This window comes from Schistocerca cancellata, chromosome 8, assembly GCF_023864275.1.
Source record: "Schistocerca cancellata isolate TAMUIC-IGC-003103 chromosome 8, iqSchCanc2.1, whole genome shotgun sequence".
NCBI lineage: Eukaryota > Metazoa > Arthropoda > Insecta > Orthoptera > Acrididae > Schistocerca > Schistocerca cancellata.
The window spans coordinates 81,113,878-81,128,242 of record NC_064633.1 but is presented as its reverse complement, the minus strand read 5'-3'; the positions used below and the strand labels follow the sequence as shown (position 1 = coordinate 81,128,242).

At 47.4% G+C, this 14,365-nt stretch overlaps 27 non-coding genes across 27 annotated transcripts; all 27 read left to right on the top strand.

Annotated features, from left to right (window-relative positions):
* The first annotated feature begins 392 nt into the window (after positions 1 to 392).
* On the top strand, positions 393 to 465 carry Trnak-cuu (transfer RNA lysine (anticodon CUU)). The gene has a single exon. It is a non-coding gene; the product is annotated as a tRNA-Lys (tRNA).
* A 318-nt stretch (positions 466 to 783) lies between these two features.
* Trnat-agu (transfer RNA threonine (anticodon AGU)) lies at positions 784 to 855 on the top strand. The gene has a single exon. It is a non-coding gene; the product is annotated as a tRNA-Thr (tRNA).
* Positions 856 to 1,409: 554 nt separating this feature from the next.
* Trnar-ucg (transfer RNA arginine (anticodon UCG)) lies at positions 1,410 to 1,482 on the top strand. Its single transcript has one exon. It is a non-coding gene; the product is annotated as a tRNA-Arg (tRNA).
* A 439-nt stretch (positions 1,483 to 1,921) lies between these two features.
* On the top strand, positions 1,922 to 1,994 carry Trnak-cuu (transfer RNA lysine (anticodon CUU)). The gene has a single exon. It is a non-coding gene; the product is annotated as a tRNA-Lys (tRNA).
* A 318-nt stretch (positions 1,995 to 2,312) lies between these two features.
* On the top strand, positions 2,313 to 2,384 carry Trnat-agu (transfer RNA threonine (anticodon AGU)). The gene has a single exon. It is a non-coding gene; the product is annotated as a tRNA-Thr (tRNA).
* A 554-nt stretch (positions 2,385 to 2,938) lies between these two features.
* On the top strand, positions 2,939 to 3,011 carry Trnar-ucg (transfer RNA arginine (anticodon UCG)). The gene has a single exon. It is a non-coding gene; the product is annotated as a tRNA-Arg (tRNA).
* A 439-nt stretch (positions 3,012 to 3,450) lies between these two features.
* Trnak-cuu (transfer RNA lysine (anticodon CUU)) lies at positions 3,451 to 3,523 on the top strand. The gene has a single exon. It is a non-coding gene; the product is annotated as a tRNA-Lys (tRNA).
* A 318-nt stretch (positions 3,524 to 3,841) lies between these two features.
* Trnat-agu (transfer RNA threonine (anticodon AGU)) lies at positions 3,842 to 3,913 on the top strand. The gene has a single exon. It is a non-coding gene; the product is annotated as a tRNA-Thr (tRNA).
* Positions 3,914 to 4,467: 554 nt separating this feature from the next.
* Positions 4,468 to 4,540, top strand: Trnar-ucg (transfer RNA arginine (anticodon UCG)). Its single transcript has one exon. It is a non-coding gene; the product is annotated as a tRNA-Arg (tRNA).
* A 439-nt stretch (positions 4,541 to 4,979) lies between these two features.
* On the top strand, positions 4,980 to 5,052 carry Trnak-cuu (transfer RNA lysine (anticodon CUU)). Its single transcript has one exon. It is a non-coding gene; the product is annotated as a tRNA-Lys (tRNA).
* A 318-nt stretch (positions 5,053 to 5,370) lies between these two features.
* Trnat-agu (transfer RNA threonine (anticodon AGU)) lies at positions 5,371 to 5,442 on the top strand. The gene has a single exon. It is a non-coding gene; the product is annotated as a tRNA-Thr (tRNA).
* Positions 5,443 to 6,002: 560 nt separating this feature from the next.
* Positions 6,003 to 6,075, top strand: Trnar-ucg (transfer RNA arginine (anticodon UCG)). The gene has a single exon. It is a non-coding gene; the product is annotated as a tRNA-Arg (tRNA).
* Positions 6,076 to 6,514: 439 nt separating this feature from the next.
* On the top strand, positions 6,515 to 6,587 carry Trnak-cuu (transfer RNA lysine (anticodon CUU)). Its single transcript has one exon. It is a non-coding gene; the product is annotated as a tRNA-Lys (tRNA).
* Positions 6,588 to 6,905: 318 nt separating this feature from the next.
* Trnat-agu (transfer RNA threonine (anticodon AGU)) lies at positions 6,906 to 6,977 on the top strand. Its single transcript has one exon. It is a non-coding gene; the product is annotated as a tRNA-Thr (tRNA).
* A 554-nt stretch (positions 6,978 to 7,531) lies between these two features.
* Positions 7,532 to 7,604, top strand: Trnar-ucg (transfer RNA arginine (anticodon UCG)). Its single transcript has one exon. It is a non-coding gene; the product is annotated as a tRNA-Arg (tRNA).
* Positions 7,605 to 8,043: 439 nt separating this feature from the next.
* Positions 8,044 to 8,116, top strand: Trnak-cuu (transfer RNA lysine (anticodon CUU)). Its single transcript has one exon. It is a non-coding gene; the product is annotated as a tRNA-Lys (tRNA).
* Positions 8,117 to 8,434: 318 nt separating this feature from the next.
* On the top strand, positions 8,435 to 8,506 carry Trnat-agu (transfer RNA threonine (anticodon AGU)). The gene has a single exon. It is a non-coding gene; the product is annotated as a tRNA-Thr (tRNA).
* A 566-nt stretch (positions 8,507 to 9,072) lies between these two features.
* Trnar-ucg (transfer RNA arginine (anticodon UCG)) lies at positions 9,073 to 9,145 on the top strand. Its single transcript has one exon. It is a non-coding gene; the product is annotated as a tRNA-Arg (tRNA).
* A 439-nt stretch (positions 9,146 to 9,584) lies between these two features.
* Positions 9,585 to 9,657, top strand: Trnak-cuu (transfer RNA lysine (anticodon CUU)). Its single transcript has one exon. It is a non-coding gene; the product is annotated as a tRNA-Lys (tRNA).
* Positions 9,658 to 9,975: 318 nt separating this feature from the next.
* Trnat-agu (transfer RNA threonine (anticodon AGU)) lies at positions 9,976 to 10,047 on the top strand. Its single transcript has one exon. It is a non-coding gene; the product is annotated as a tRNA-Thr (tRNA).
* A 1,066-nt stretch (positions 10,048 to 11,113) lies between these two features.
* On the top strand, positions 11,114 to 11,186 carry Trnak-cuu (transfer RNA lysine (anticodon CUU)). Its single transcript has one exon. It is a non-coding gene; the product is annotated as a tRNA-Lys (tRNA).
* A 318-nt stretch (positions 11,187 to 11,504) lies between these two features.
* Positions 11,505 to 11,576, top strand: Trnat-agu (transfer RNA threonine (anticodon AGU)). Its single transcript has one exon. It is a non-coding gene; the product is annotated as a tRNA-Thr (tRNA).
* A 545-nt stretch (positions 11,577 to 12,121) lies between these two features.
* Positions 12,122 to 12,194, top strand: Trnar-ucg (transfer RNA arginine (anticodon UCG)). Its single transcript has one exon. It is a non-coding gene; the product is annotated as a tRNA-Arg (tRNA).
* Positions 12,195 to 12,633: 439 nt separating this feature from the next.
* Trnak-cuu (transfer RNA lysine (anticodon CUU)) lies at positions 12,634 to 12,706 on the top strand. Its single transcript has one exon. It is a non-coding gene; the product is annotated as a tRNA-Lys (tRNA).
* Positions 12,707 to 13,024: 318 nt separating this feature from the next.
* Trnat-agu (transfer RNA threonine (anticodon AGU)) lies at positions 13,025 to 13,096 on the top strand. The gene has a single exon. It is a non-coding gene; the product is annotated as a tRNA-Thr (tRNA).
* A 545-nt stretch (positions 13,097 to 13,641) lies between these two features.
* On the top strand, positions 13,642 to 13,714 carry Trnar-ucg (transfer RNA arginine (anticodon UCG)). The gene has a single exon. It is a non-coding gene; the product is annotated as a tRNA-Arg (tRNA).
* A 439-nt stretch (positions 13,715 to 14,153) lies between these two features.
* Trnak-cuu (transfer RNA lysine (anticodon CUU)) lies at positions 14,154 to 14,226 on the top strand. Its single transcript has one exon. It is a non-coding gene; the product is annotated as a tRNA-Lys (tRNA).
* The last annotated feature ends 139 nt before the right edge of the window (positions 14,227 to 14,365 follow it).

Below are 14,365 nucleotides of genomic sequence, written 5' to 3'. Positions count from 1 at the left end.
TGAGTACTGCAAAACTAGTTGAAAGTAGCTGCTGTCCGCTTCCTGGCTGCAAAACCGGCGTCTACCTGAAGCACAAGCAACACAAGGGTGATCTGTAGCGAAATTTTCGGCACAGTGCCGTTCAGGAGAGTTTTTGTTGCAACTACTGCATCTGATTCAGGACCCAAGGGCTACGCCACAGGCGTCTGCGCACAGTCGAGCATGTGTGTTGAATAATGGTGCTGATAGCCACGTATCATTTCAAGCAGATTTGATGCCTTTCGGAGACAATTTTTCATTAAATAGGATTGTAGCTGATTTGTGGCAGCAGGAAATAAGCTGTAGTCAAAAGAATCTTCAATAGATGGTCGCAGGTCAAATCAGTATTGTATGGCTCGTAACCCTTGTGTACAGCCCGGCTAGCTCAGTCGGTAGAGCATGAGACTCTTAATCTCAGGGTCGTGGGTTCGAGCCCCACGCTGGGCGCCTCAAAATTTTGTGTCTACGCGGATCCAACATGCGCCCCTCTCGTGAGCCTTGCGTGATGATCGTAACGGGTTACGACGATGCCTAGCTTCGGATGAATATCAGACGAACGGTATTTGAAGCTGAAAGTAACTCTGAAATGAAATAAATTTGTTTTGGAATTTAATTTGTACATCGATATGGTGTGAGATGTGTAGGAAAGCAGCAGCTGTGCTAACGAAATGCAAATAATGGTCGCTCATGCGGTGCGTTTCGAGCTGAAGGTCTCCGATTCACTAGTCTGTAAGAACAAAGTACCCGAAAAGCGCGCTAGGAGGCGCCTCCTTAGCTCAGTGGCAGAGCGCTGGTCTAGTAAACCAGAGGTCGTGAGTTCGATCCTCACAGGAGGCAAATGAATTTTGTAACAGCCCCTCCCACCGTGGCCCTTTCGAAAAAAGCGGTCAAGGATAAAAAAAATTATGAATGGGTGCGGTATTTAAGAAATGCTCTCGCAAATGAATAGTGTGAATGGTGCTATTAAAGTGGGCACCAGACACTGCTGCTTTTGGCAGTCTCCGGTGAATGCCGACGTGAAATACTTAGTTCTTGTGATGTATTTTCTACTCCTGATAAAGACCCTCGCGATTATCATCGTCGTCGTCGTCGTCGGCGGCGGCGGCGGCGCTTTGGTAATAGCGACAACTCGCCATTGTATCACTTAAGGTGAGGTACCTTCCGCAAGCGACTGAGATGGCACTAAGCGATTGAAGCTGATTTGCCACCTCTTGTTTGATCAGCGTCATAAGGGCTTGAATGTAACTTGCGATGGGACACAGCAAGAAGTAGCGTCGCACTTTTAGTACTAAAATTTGAGATGGAGAACTGGGTCAAAGATGGGAAATTCATTCCGCCAAGTGTACAAATGGTGAAAATGAGATGTGTGTGGGGAAGCATATTGCGCCAGTGACCGTGTGGCCTAATGGATAAGGCGTCGGACTTCGGATCGGAAGATTGCAGGTTCGAATCCTGTCACGGTCGAGTTTTTCCTGTTCTATAAAAGATGCATGCTGTTTTAGTGTGTTGTTTGAGTACTGCAAAACTAGTTGAAAGTAGCTGCTGTCCGCTTCCTGGCTGCAAAACCGGCGTCTGCCTGAAGCACAAGCAACACAAGGGTGATCTGTAGCGAAATTTTCGGCACAGTGCCGTTCAGGAGAGTTTTTGTTGCAACTACTGCATCTGATTCAGGACCCAAGGGCTACGCCACAGGCGTCTGCGCACAGTCGAGCATGTGTGTTGAATAATGGTGCTGATAGCCACGTATCATTTCAAGCAGATTTGATGCCTTTCGGAGACAATTTTTCATTAAATAGGATTGTAGCTGATTTGTGGCAGCAGGAAATAAGCTGTAGTCAAAAGAATCTTCAATAGATGGTCGCAGGTCAAATCAGTATTGTATGGCTCGTAACCCTTGTGTACAGCCCGGCTAGCTCAGTCGGTAGAGCATGAGACTCTTAATCTCAGGGTCGTGGGTTCGAGCCCCACGCTGGGCGCCTCAAAATTTTGTGTCTACGCGGATCCAACATGCGCCCCTCTCGTGAGCCTTGCGTGATGATCGTAACGGGTTACGACGATGCCTAGCTTCGGATGAATATCAGAGGAACGGTATTTGAAGCTGAAAGTAACTCTGAAATGAAATAAATTTGTTTTGGAATTTAATTTGTACATCGATATGGTGTGAGATGTGTAGGAAAGCAGCAGCTGTGCTAACGAAATGCAAATAATGGTCGCTCATGCGGTGCGTTTCGAGCTGAAGGTCTCCGATTCACTAGTCTGTAAGAACAAAGTACCCGAAAAGCGCGCTAGGAGGCGCCTCCTTAGCTCAGTGGCAGAGTGTTGGTCTAGTAAACTAGAGGTCGTGAGTTCGATCCTCACAGGAGGCAAATGAATTTTGTAACAGCCCCTCCCACCGTGGCCCTTTCGAAAAAAGCGGTCAAGGATAAAAAAAATTATGAATGGGTGCGGTATTTAAGAAATGCTCTCGCAAATGAATAGTGTGAATGGTGCTATTAAAGTGGGCACCAGACACTGCTGCTTTTGGCAGTCTCCGGTGAATGCCGACGTGAAATACTTAGTTCTTGTGATGTATTTTCTACCCCTGATAAAGACCCTCGCGATTATCATCGTCGTCGTCGTCGGCGGCGGCGGCGGCGGCGCTTTGGTAATAGCGACAACTCGCCATTGTATCACTTAAGGTGAGGTACCTTCCGCAAGCGACTGAGATGGCACTAACCGATTGAAGCTGATTTGCCACCTCTTGTTTGATCAGCGTCATAAGGGCTTGAATGTAACTTGCGATGGGACACAGCAAGAAGTAGCGTCGCACTTTTAGTACTAAAATTTGAGATGGAGAACTGGGTCAAAGATGGGAAATTCATTCCGCCAAGTGTACAAATGGTGAAAATGAGATGTGTGTGGGGAAGCATATTGCGCCAGTGACCGTGTGGCCTAATGGATAAGGCGTCGGACTTCGGATCGGAAGATTGCAGGTTCGAATCCTGTCACGGTCGAGTTTTTCCTGTTCTATAAAAGATGCATGCTGTTTTAGTGTGTTGTTTGAGTACTGCAAAACTAGTTGAAAGTAGCTGCTGTCCGCTTCCTGGCTGCAAAACCGGCGTCTGCCTGAAGCACAAGCAACACAAGGGTGATCTGTAGCGAAATTTTCGGCACAGTGCCGTTCAGGAGAGTTTTTGTTGCAACTACTGCATCTGATTCAGGACCCAAGGGCTACGCCACAGGCGTCTGCGCACAGTCGAGCATGTGTGTTGAATAATGGTGCTGATAGCCACGTATCATTTCAAGCAGATTTGATGCCTTTCGGAGACAATTTTTCATTAAATAGGATTGTAGCTGATTTGTGGCAGCAGGAAATAAGCTGTAGTCAAAAGAATCTTCAATAGATGGTCGCAGGTCAAATCAGTATTGTATGGCTCGTAACCCTTGTGTACAGCCCGGCTAGCTCAGTCGGTAGAGCATGAGACTCTTAATCTCAGGGTCGTGGGTTCGAGCCCCACGCTGGGCGCCTCAAAATTTTGTGTCTACGCGGATCCAACATGCGCCCCTCTCGTGAGCCTTGCGTGATGATCGTAACGGGTTACGACGATGCCTAGCTTCGGATGAATATCAGAGGAACGGTATTTGAAGCTGAAAGTAACTCTGAAATGAAATAAATTTGTTTTGGAATTTAATTTGTACATCGATATGGTGTGAGATGTGTAGGAAAGCAGCAGCTGTGCTAACGAAATGCAAATAATGGTCGCTCATGCGGTGCGTTTCGAGCTGAAGGTCTCCGATTCACTAGTCTGTAAGAACAAAGTACCCGAAAAGCGCGCTAGGAGGCGCCTCCTTAGCTCAGTGGCAGAGTGTTGGTCTAGTAAACTAGAGGTCGTGAGTTCGATCCTCACAGGAGGCAAATGAATTTTGTAACAGCCCCTCCCACCGTGGCCCTTTCGAAAAAAGCGGTCAAGGATAAAAAAAATTATGAATGGGTGCGGTATTTAAGAAATGCTCTCGCAAATGAATAGTGTGAATGGTGCTATTAAAGTGGGCACCAGACACTGCTGCTTTTGGCAGTCTCCGGTGAATGCCGACGTGAAATACTTAGTTCTTGTGATGTATTTTCTACCCCTGATAAAGACCCTCGCGATTATCATCGTCGTCGTCGTCGTCGGCGGCGGCGGCGGCGCTTTGGTAATAGCGACAACTCGCCATTGTATCACTTAAGGTGAGGTACCTTCCGCAAGCGACTGAGATGGCACTAAGCGATTGAAGCTGATTTGCCACCTCTTGTTTGATCAGCGTCATAAGGGCTTGAATGTAACTTGCGATGGGACACAGCAAGAAGTAGCGTCGCACTTTTAGTACTAAAATTTGAGATGGAGAACTGGGTCAAAGATGGGAAATTCATTCCGCCAAGTGTACAAATGGTGAAAATGAGATGTGTGTGGGGAAGCATATTGCGCCAGTGACCGTGTGGCCTAATGGATAAGGCGTCGGACTTCGGATCGGAAGATTGCAGGTTCGAATCCTGTCACGGTCGAGTTTTTCCTGTTCTATAAAAGATGCATGCTGTTTTAGTGTGTTGTTTGAGTACTGCAAAACTAGTTGAAAGTAGCTGCTGTCCGCTTCCTGGCTGCAAAACCGGCGTCTGCCTGAAGCACAAGCAACACAAGGGTGATCTGTAGCGAAATTTTCGGCACAGTGCCGTTCAGGAGAGTTTTTGTTGCAACTACTGCATCTGATTCAGGACCCAAGGGCTACGCCACAGGCGTCTGCGCACAGTCGAGCATGTGTGTTGAATAATGGTGCTGATAGCCACGTATCATTTCAAGCAGATTTGATGCCTTTCGGAGACAATTTTTCATTAAATAGGATTGTAGCTGATTTGTGGCAGCAGGAAATAAGCTGTAGTCAAAAGAATCTTCAATAGATGGTCGCAGGTCAAATCAGTATTGTATGGCTCGTAACCCTTGTGTACAGCCCGGCTAGCTCAGTCGGTAGAGCATGAGACTCTTAATCTCAGGGTCGTGGGTTCGAGCCCCACGCTGGGCGCCTCAAAATTTTGTGTCTACGCGGATCCAACATGCGCCCCTCTCGTGAGCCTTGCGTGATGATCGTAACGGGTTACGACGATGCCTAGCTTCGGATGAATATCAGAGGAACGGTATTTGAAGCTGAAAGTAACTCTGAAATGAAATAAATTTGTTTTGGAATTTAATTTGTACATTGATATGGTGTGAGATGTGTAGGAAAGCAGCAGCTGTGCTAACGAAATGCAAATAATGGTCGCTCATGCGGTGCGTTTCGAGCTGAAGGTCTCCGATTCACTAGTCTGTAAGAACAAAGTACCCGAAAAGCGCGCTAGGAGGCGCCTCCTTAGCTCAGTGGCAGAGTGTTGGTCTAGTAAACTAGAGGTCGTGAGTTCGATCCTCACAGGAGGCAAATGAATTTTGTAACAGCCCCTCCCACCGTGGCCCTTTCGAAAAAAGCGGTCAAGGATAAAAAAAATTATGAATGGGTGCGGTATTTAAGAAATGCTCTCGCAAATGAATAGTGTGAATGGTGCTATTAAAGTGGGCACCAGACACTGCTGCTTTTGGCAGTCTCCGGTGAATGCCGACGTGAAATACTTAGTTCTTGTGATGTATTTTCTACCCCTGATAAAGACCCTCGCGATTATCATCGTCGTCGTCGTCGGCGGCGGCGGCGGCGGCGGCGGCGCTTTGGTAATAGCGACAACTCGCTATTGTATCACTTAAGGTGAGGTACCTTCCGCAAGCGACTGAGATGGCACTAAGCGATTGAAGCTGATTTGCCACCTCTTGTTTGATCAGCGTCATAAGGGCTTGAATGTAACTTGCGATGGGACACAGCAAGAAGTAGCGTCGCACTTTTAGTACTAAAATTTGAGATGGAGATCTGGGTCAAAGATGGGAAATTCATTCCGCCAAGTGTACAAATGGTGAAAATGAGGTGTGTGTGGGGAAGCATATTGCGCCAGTGACCGTGTGGCCTAATGGATAAGGCGTCGGACTTCGGATCGGAAGATTGCAGGTTCGAATCCTGTCACGGTCGAGTTTTTCCTGTTCTGCAAAAGATGCATGCTGTTTTAGTGTGTTGTTTGAGTACTGCAAAACTAGTTGAAAGTAGCTGCTGTCCGCTTCCTGGCTGCAAAACCGGCGTCTACCTGAAGCACAAGCAACACAAGGGTGATCTGTAGCGAAATTTTCGGCACAGTGCCGTTCAGGAGAGTTTTTGTTGCAACTACTGCATCTGATTCAGGACCCAAGGGCTACGCCACAGGCGTCTGCGCACAGTCGAGCATGTGTGTTGAATAATGGTGCTGATAGCCACGTATCATTTCAAGCAGATTTGATGCCTTTCGGAGACAATTTTTCATTAAATAGGATTGTAGCTGATTTGTGGCAGCAGGAAATAAGCTGTAGTCAAAAGAATCTTCAATAGATGGTCGCAGGTCAAATCAGTATTGTATGGCTCGTAACCCTTGTGTACAGCCCGGCTAGCTCAGTCGGTAGAGCATGAGACTCTTAATCTCAGGGTCGTGGGTTCGAGCCCCACGCTGGGCGCCTCAAAATTTTGTGTCTACGCGGATCCAACATGCGCCCCTCTCGTGAGCCTTGCGTGATGAACGTAACGGGTTACGACGATGCCTAGCTTCGGATGAATATCAGAGGAACGGTATTTGAAGCTGAAAGTAACTCTGAAATGAAATAAATTTGTTTTGGAATTTAATTTGTACATCGATATGGTGTGAGATGTGTAGGAAAGCAGCAGCTGTGCTAACGAAATGCAAATAATGGTCGCTCATGCGGTGCGTTTCGAGCTGAAGGTCTCCGATTCACTAGTCTGTAAGAACAAAGTACCCGAAAAGCGCGCTAGGAGGCGCCTCCTTAGCTCAGTGGCAGAGCGCTGGTCTAGTAAACCAGAGGTCGTGAGTTCGATCCTCACAGGAGGCAAATGAATTTTGTAACAGCCCCTCCCACCGTGGCCCTTTCGAAAAAAGCGGTCAAGGATAAAAAAAATTATGAATGGGTGCGGTATTTAAGAAATGCTCTCGCAAATGAATAGTGTGAATGGTGCTATTAAAGTGGGCACCAGACACTGCTGCTTTTGGCAGTCTCCGGTGAATGCCGACGTGAAATACTTAGTTCTTGTGATGTATTTTCTACCCCTGATAAAGACCCTCGCGATTATCATCGTCGTCGTCGTCGGCGGCGGCGGCGGCGGCGCTTTGGTAATAGCGACAACTCGCCATTGTATCACTTAAGGTGAGGTACCTTCCGCAAGCGACTGAGATGGCACTAAGCGATTGAAGCTGATTTGCCACCTCTTGTTTGATCAGCGTCATAAGGGCTTGAATGTAACTTGCGATGGGACACAGCAAGAAGTAGCGTCGCACTTTTAGTACTAAAATTTGAGATGGAGAACTGGGTCAAAGATGGGAAATTCATTCCGCCAAGTGTACAAATGGTGAAAATGAGGTGTGTGTGGGGAAGCATATTGCGCCAGTGACCGTGTGGCCTAATGGATAAGGCGTCGGACTTCGGATCCGAAGATTGCAGGTTCGAATCCTGTCACGGTCGAGTTTTTCCTGTTCTGCAAAAGATGCATGCTGTTTTAGTGTGTTGTTTGAGTACTGCAAAACTAGTTGAAAGTAGCTGCTGTCCGCTTCCTGGCTGCAAAACCGGCGTCTACCTGAAGCACAAGCAACACAAGGGTGATCTGTAGCGAAATTTTCGGCACAGTGCCGTTCAGGAGAGTTTTTGTTGCAACTACTGCATCTGATTCAGGACCCAAGGGCTACGCCACAGGCGTCTGCGCACAGTCGAGCATGTGTGTTGAATAATGGTGCTGATAGCCACGTATCATTTCAAGCAGATTTGATGCCTTTCGGAGACAATTTTTCATTAAATAGGATTGTAGCTGATTTGTGGCAGCAGGAAATAAGCTGTAGTCAAAAGAATCTTCAATAGATGGTCGCAGGTCAAATCAGTATTGTATGGCTCGTAACCCTTGTGTACAGCCCGGCTAGCTCAGTCGGTAGAGCATGAGACTCTTAATCTCAGGGTCGTGGGTTTGAGCCCCACGATGGGCGCCTCAAAATTTTGTGTCTACGCGGATCCAACATGCGCCCCTCTCGTGAGCCTTGCGTAATGAACGTAACGGGTTACGACGATGCCTAGCTTCGGATGAATATCAGAGGAACGGTATTTGAAGCTGAAAGTAACTCTGAAATGAAATAAATTTGTTTTGGAATTTAATTTGTACATCGATATGGTGTGAGATGTGTAGGAAAGCAGCAGCTGTGCTAACGAAATGCAAATAATGGTCGCTCATGCGGTGCGTTTCGAGCTGAAGGTCTCCGATTCACTAGTCTGTAAGAACAAAGTACCCGAAAAGCGCGCTAGGAGGCGCCTCCTTAGCTCAGTGGCAGAGCACTGGTCTAGTAAACCAGAGGTCGTGAGTTCGATCCTCACAGGAGGCAAATGAATTTTGTAACAGCCCCTCCCACCGTGGCCCTTTCGAAAAAAGCGGTCAAGGATAAAAAAAATTATGAATGGGTGCGGTATTTAAGAAATGCTCTCGCAAATGAATAGTGTGAATGGTGCTATTAAAGTGGGCACCAGACACTGCTGCTTTTGGCAGTCTCCGGTGAATGCCGACGTGAAATACTTAGTTCTTGTGATGTATTTTCTACTCCTGATAAAGACCCTCGCGATTATCATCGTCGTCGTCGTCGTCGTCGTCGTCGGCGGCGGCGGCGGCGGCGCTTTGGTAATAGCGACAACTCGCCATTGTATCACTTAAGGTGAGGTACCTTCCGCAAGCGACTGAGATGGCACTAAGCGATTGAAGCTGATTTGCCACCTCTTGTTTGATCAGCGTCATAAGGGCTTGAATGTAACTTGCGATGGGACACAGCAAGAAGTAGCGTCGCACTTTTAGTACTAAAATTTGAGATGGAGAACTGGGTCAAAGATGGGAAATTCATTCCGCCAAGTGTACAAATGGTGAAAATGAGATGTGTGTGGGGAAGCATATTGCGCCAGTGACCGTGTGGCCTAATGGATAAGGCGTCGGACTTCGGATCGGAAGATTGCAGGTTCGAATCCTGTCACGGTCGAGTTTTTCCTGTTCTATAAAAGATGCATGCTGTTTTAGTGTGTTGTTTGAGTACTGCAAAACTAGTTGAAAGTAGCTGCTGTCCGCTTCCTGGCTGCAAAACCGGCGTCTACCTGAAGCACAAGCAACACAAGGGTGATCTGTAGCGAAATTTTCGGCACAGTGCCGTTCAGGAGAGTTTTTGTTGCAACTACTGCATCTGATTCAGGACCCAAGGGCTACGCCACAGGCGTCTGCGCACAGTCGAGCATGTGTGTTGAATAATGGTGCTGATAGCCACGTATCATTTCAAGCAGATTTGATGCCTTTCGGAGACAATTTTTCATTAAATAGGATTGTAGCTGATTTGTGGCAGCAGGAAATAAGCTGTAGTCAAAAGAATCTTCAATAGATGGTCGCAGGTCAAATCAGTATTGTATGGCTCGTAACCCTTGTGTACAGCCCGGCTAGCTCAGTCGGTAGAGCATGAGACTCTTAATCTCAGGGTCGTGGGTTCGAGCCCCACGCTGGGCGCCTCAAAATTTTGTGTCTACGCGGATCCAACATGCGCCCCTCTCGTGAGCCTTGCGTGATGATCGTAACGGGTTACGACGATGCCTAGCTTCGGATGAATATCAGAGGAACGGTATTTGAAGCTGAAAGTAACTCTGAAATGAAATAAATTTGTTTTGGAATTTAATTTGTACATCGATATGGTGTGAGATGTGTAGGAAAGCAGCAGCTGTGCTAACGAAATGCAAATAATGGTCGCTCATGCGGTGCGTTTCGAGCTGAAGGGCTCCGATTCACTAGTCTGTAAGAACAAAGTACCCGAAAAGCGCGCTAGGAGGCGCCTCCTTAGCTCAGTGGCAGAGCGCTGGTCTAGTAAACCAGAGGTCGTGAGTTCGATCCTCACAGGAGGCAAATGAATTTTGTAACAGCCCCTCCCACCGTGGCCCTTTCGAAAAAAGCGGTCAAGGATAAAAAAAATTATGAATGGGTGCGGTATTTAAGAAATGCTCTCGCAAATGAATAGTGTGAATGGTGCTATTAAAGTGGGCACCAGACACTGCTGCTTTTGGCAGTCTCCGGTGAATGCCGACGTGAAATACTTAGTTCTTGTGATGTATTTTCTACCCCTGATAAAGACCCTCGCGATTATCATCGTCGTCGTCGTCGTCGGCGGCGGCGGCGGCGCTTTGGTAATAGCGACAACTCGCCATTGTATCACTTAAGGTGAGGTACCTTCCGCAAGCGACTGAGATGGCACTAAGCGATTGAAGCTGATTTGCCACCTCTTGTTTGATCAGCGTCATAAGGGCTTGAATGTAACTTGCGATGGGACACAGCAAGAAGTAGCGTCGCACTTTTAGTACTAAAATTTGAGATGGAGAACTGGGTCAAAGATGGGAAATTCATTCCGCCAAGTGTACAAATGGTGAAAATGAGGTGTGTGTGGGGAAGCATATTGCGCCAGTGACCGTGTGGCCTAATGGATAAGGCGTCGGACTTAGGATCGGAAGATTGCATGTTCGAATCCTGTCACAGTCGAGTTTTTCCTGTTCTGCAAAAGATGCATGCTGTTTTAGTGTGTTGTTTGAGTACTGCAAAACTAGTTGAAAGTAGCTGCTGTCCGCTTCCTGGCTGCAAAACCGGCGTCTACCTGAAGCACAAGCAACACAAGGGTGATCTGTAGCGAAATTTTCGGCACAGTGCCGTTCAGGAGAGTTTTTGTTGCAACTACTGCATCTGATTCAGGACCCAAGGGCTACGCCACAGGCGTCTGCGCACAGTCGAGCATGTGTTTTGAATAATGGTGCTGATAGCCACGTATCATTTCAAGCAGATTTGATGCCTTTCGGAGACAATTTTTCATTAAATAGGATTGTAGCTGATTTGTGGCAGCAGGAAATAAGCTGTAGTCAAAAGAATCTTCAATAGATGGTCGCAGGTCAAATCAGTATTGTATGGCTCGTAACCCTTGTGTACAGCCCGGCTAGCTCAGTCGGTAGAGCATGAGACTCTTAATCTCAGGGTCGTGGGTTCGAGCCCCACGCTGGGCGGCTCAGAATTTTGTGTCTACGCGGATCCAACATGCGCCCCTCTCGTGAGCCTTGCGTGATGAACGTAACGGGTTACGACGATGCCTAGCTTCGTATGAATATCAGAGGAACGGTATTTGAAGCTGAAAGTAACTCTGAAATGAAATAAATTTGTTTTGGAATTTAATTTGTACATCGATATGGTGTGAGATGTGTAGGAAAGCAGCAGCTGTGCTAACGAAATGCAAATAATGGTCGCTCATGCGGTGCGTTTCGAGCTGAAGGGCTCCGATTCACTAGTCTGTAAGAACAAAGTACCCGAAAAGCGCGCTAGGAGGCGCCTCCTTAGCTCAGTGGCAGAGCGCTGGTCTAGTAAACCAGAGGTCGTGAGTTCGATCCTCACAGGAGGCAAATGAATTTTGTAACAGCCCCTCCCACCGTGGCCCTTTCGAAAAAAGCGGTCAAGGATAAAAAAAATTATGAATGGGTGCGGTATTTAAGAAATGCTCTCGCAAATGAATAGTGTGAATGGTGCTATTAAAGTGGGCACCAGACACTGCTGCTTTTGGCAGTCTCCGGTGAATGCCGACGTGAAATACTTAGTTCTTGTGATGTATTTTCTACCCCTGATAAAGACCCTCGCGTTTATCATCGTCGTCGTCGGCGGCGGCGGCGCTTTGGTAATAGCGACAACTCGCCATTGTATCACTTAAGGTGAGGTACCTTCCGCAAGCGACTGAGATGGCACTAAGCGATTGAAGCTGATTTGCCACCTCTTGTTTGATCAGCGTCATAAGGGCTTGAATGTAACTTGCGATGGGACACAGCAAGAAGTAGCGTCGCACTTTTAGTACTAAAATTTGAGATGGAGAACTGGGTCAAAGATGGGAAATTCATTCCGCCAAGTGTACAAATGGTGAAAATGAGGTGTGTGTGGGGAAGCATATTGCGCCAGTGACCGTGTGGCCTAATGGATAAGGCGTCGGACTTCGGATCGGAAGATTGCAGGTTCGAATCCTGTCACGGTCGAGTTTTTCCTGTTCTGCAAAAGATGCATGCTGTTTTAGTGTGTTGTTTGAGTACTGCAAAACTAGTTGAAAGTAGCTGCTGTCCGCTTCCTGGCTGCAAAACCGGCGTCTACCTGAAGCACAAGCAACACAAGGGTGATCTGTAGCGAAATTTGCGGCACAGTGCCGTTCAGGAGAGTTTTTGTTGCAACTACTGCATCTGATTCAGGACCCAAGGGCTACGCCACAGGCGTCTGCGCACAGTCGAGCATGTGTGTTGAATAATGGTGCTGATAGCCACGTATCATTTCAAGCAGATTTGATGCCTTTCGGAGACAATTTTTCATTAAATAGGATTGTAGCTGATTTGTGGCAGCAGGAAATAAGCTGTAGTCAAAAGAATCTTCAATAGATGGTCGCAGGTCAAATCAGTATTGTATGGCTCGTAACCCTTGTGTACAGCCCGGCTAGCTCAGTCGGTAGAGCATGAGACTCTTAATCTCAGGGTCGTGGGTTCGAGCCCCACGCTGGGCGGCTCAGAATTTTGTGTCTACGCGGATCCAACATGCGCCCCTCTCGTGAGCCTTGCGTGATGAACGTAACGGGTTACGACGATGCCTAGCTTCGGATGAATATCAGAGGAACGGTATTTGAAGCTGAAAGTAACTCTGAAATGAAATAAATTTGTTTTGGAATTTAATTTGTACATCGATATGGTGTGAGATGTGTAGGAAAGCAGCAGCTGTGCTAACGAAATGCAAATAATGGTCGCTCATGCGGTGCGTTTCGAGCTGAAGGTCTCCGATTCACTAGTCTGTAAGAACAAAGTACCCGAAAAGCGCGCTAGGAGGCGCCTCCTTAGCTCAGTGGCAGAGCGCTGGTCTAGTAAACCAGAGGTCGTGAGTTCGATCCTCACAGGAGGCAAATGAATTTTGTAACAGCCCCTCCCACCGTGGCCCTTTCGAAAAAAACGGTCAAGGATAAAAAAAATTATGAATGGGTGCGGTATTTAAGAAATGCTCTCGCAAATGAATAGTGTGAATGGTGCTATTAAAGTGGGCACCAGACACTGCTGCTTTTGGCAGTCTCCGGTGAATGCCGACGTGAAATACTTAGTTCTTGTGATGTATTTTCTACCCCTCATAAAGACCCTCGCGATTATCGTCGTCGTCGTCGGCGGCGGCGGCGCTTTGGTAATAGCGACAACTCGCCATTGTATCACTTAAGGTGAGGTACCTTCCGCAAGCGACTGAGATGGCACTAAGCGATTGAAGCTGATTTGCCACCTCTTGTTTGATCAGCGTCATAAGGGCTTGAATGTAACTTGCGATGGGACACAGCAAGAAGTAGCGTCGCACTTTTAGTACTAAAATTTGAGATGGAGAACTGGGTCAAAGATGGGAAATTCATTCCGCCAAGTGCACAAATGGTGAAAATGAGGTGTGTGTGGGGAAGCATATTGCGCCAGTGACCGTGTGGCCTAATGGATAAGGCGTCGGACTTCGGATCGGAAGATTGCAGGTTCGAATCCTGTCACGGTCGAGTTTTTCCTGTTCTATAAAAGATGCATGCTGTTTTAGTGTGTTGTTTGAGTACTGCAAAACTAGTTGAAAGTAGCTGCTGTCCGCTTCCTGGCTGCAAAACCGGCGTCTACCTGAAGCACAAGCAACACAAGGGTGATCTGTAGCGAAATTTTCGGCACAGTGCCGTTCAGGAGAGTTTTTGTTGCAACTACTGCATCTGATTCAGGACCCAAGGGCTACGCCACAGGCGTCTGCGCACAGTCGAGCATGTGTGTTGAATAATGGTGCTGATAGCCACGTATCATTTCAAGCAGATTTGATGCCTTTCGGAGACAATTTTTCATTAAATAGGATTGTAGCTGATTTGTGGCAGCAGGAAATAAGCTGTAGTCAAAAGAATCTTCAATAGATGGTCGCAGGTCAAATCAGTATTGTATGGCTCGTAACCCTTGTGTACAGCCCGGCTAGCTCAGTCGGTAGAGCATGAGACTCTTAATCTCAGGGTCGTGGGTTCGAGCCCCACGCTGGGCGCCTCAAAATTTTGTGTCTACGCGGATCCAACATGCGCCCCTCTCGTGAGCCTTGCGTGATGAACGTAACGGGTTACGACGATGCCTAGCTTCGGATGAATATCAGAGGAACGGTATTTGAAGCTGAAAGTAACCCTGAA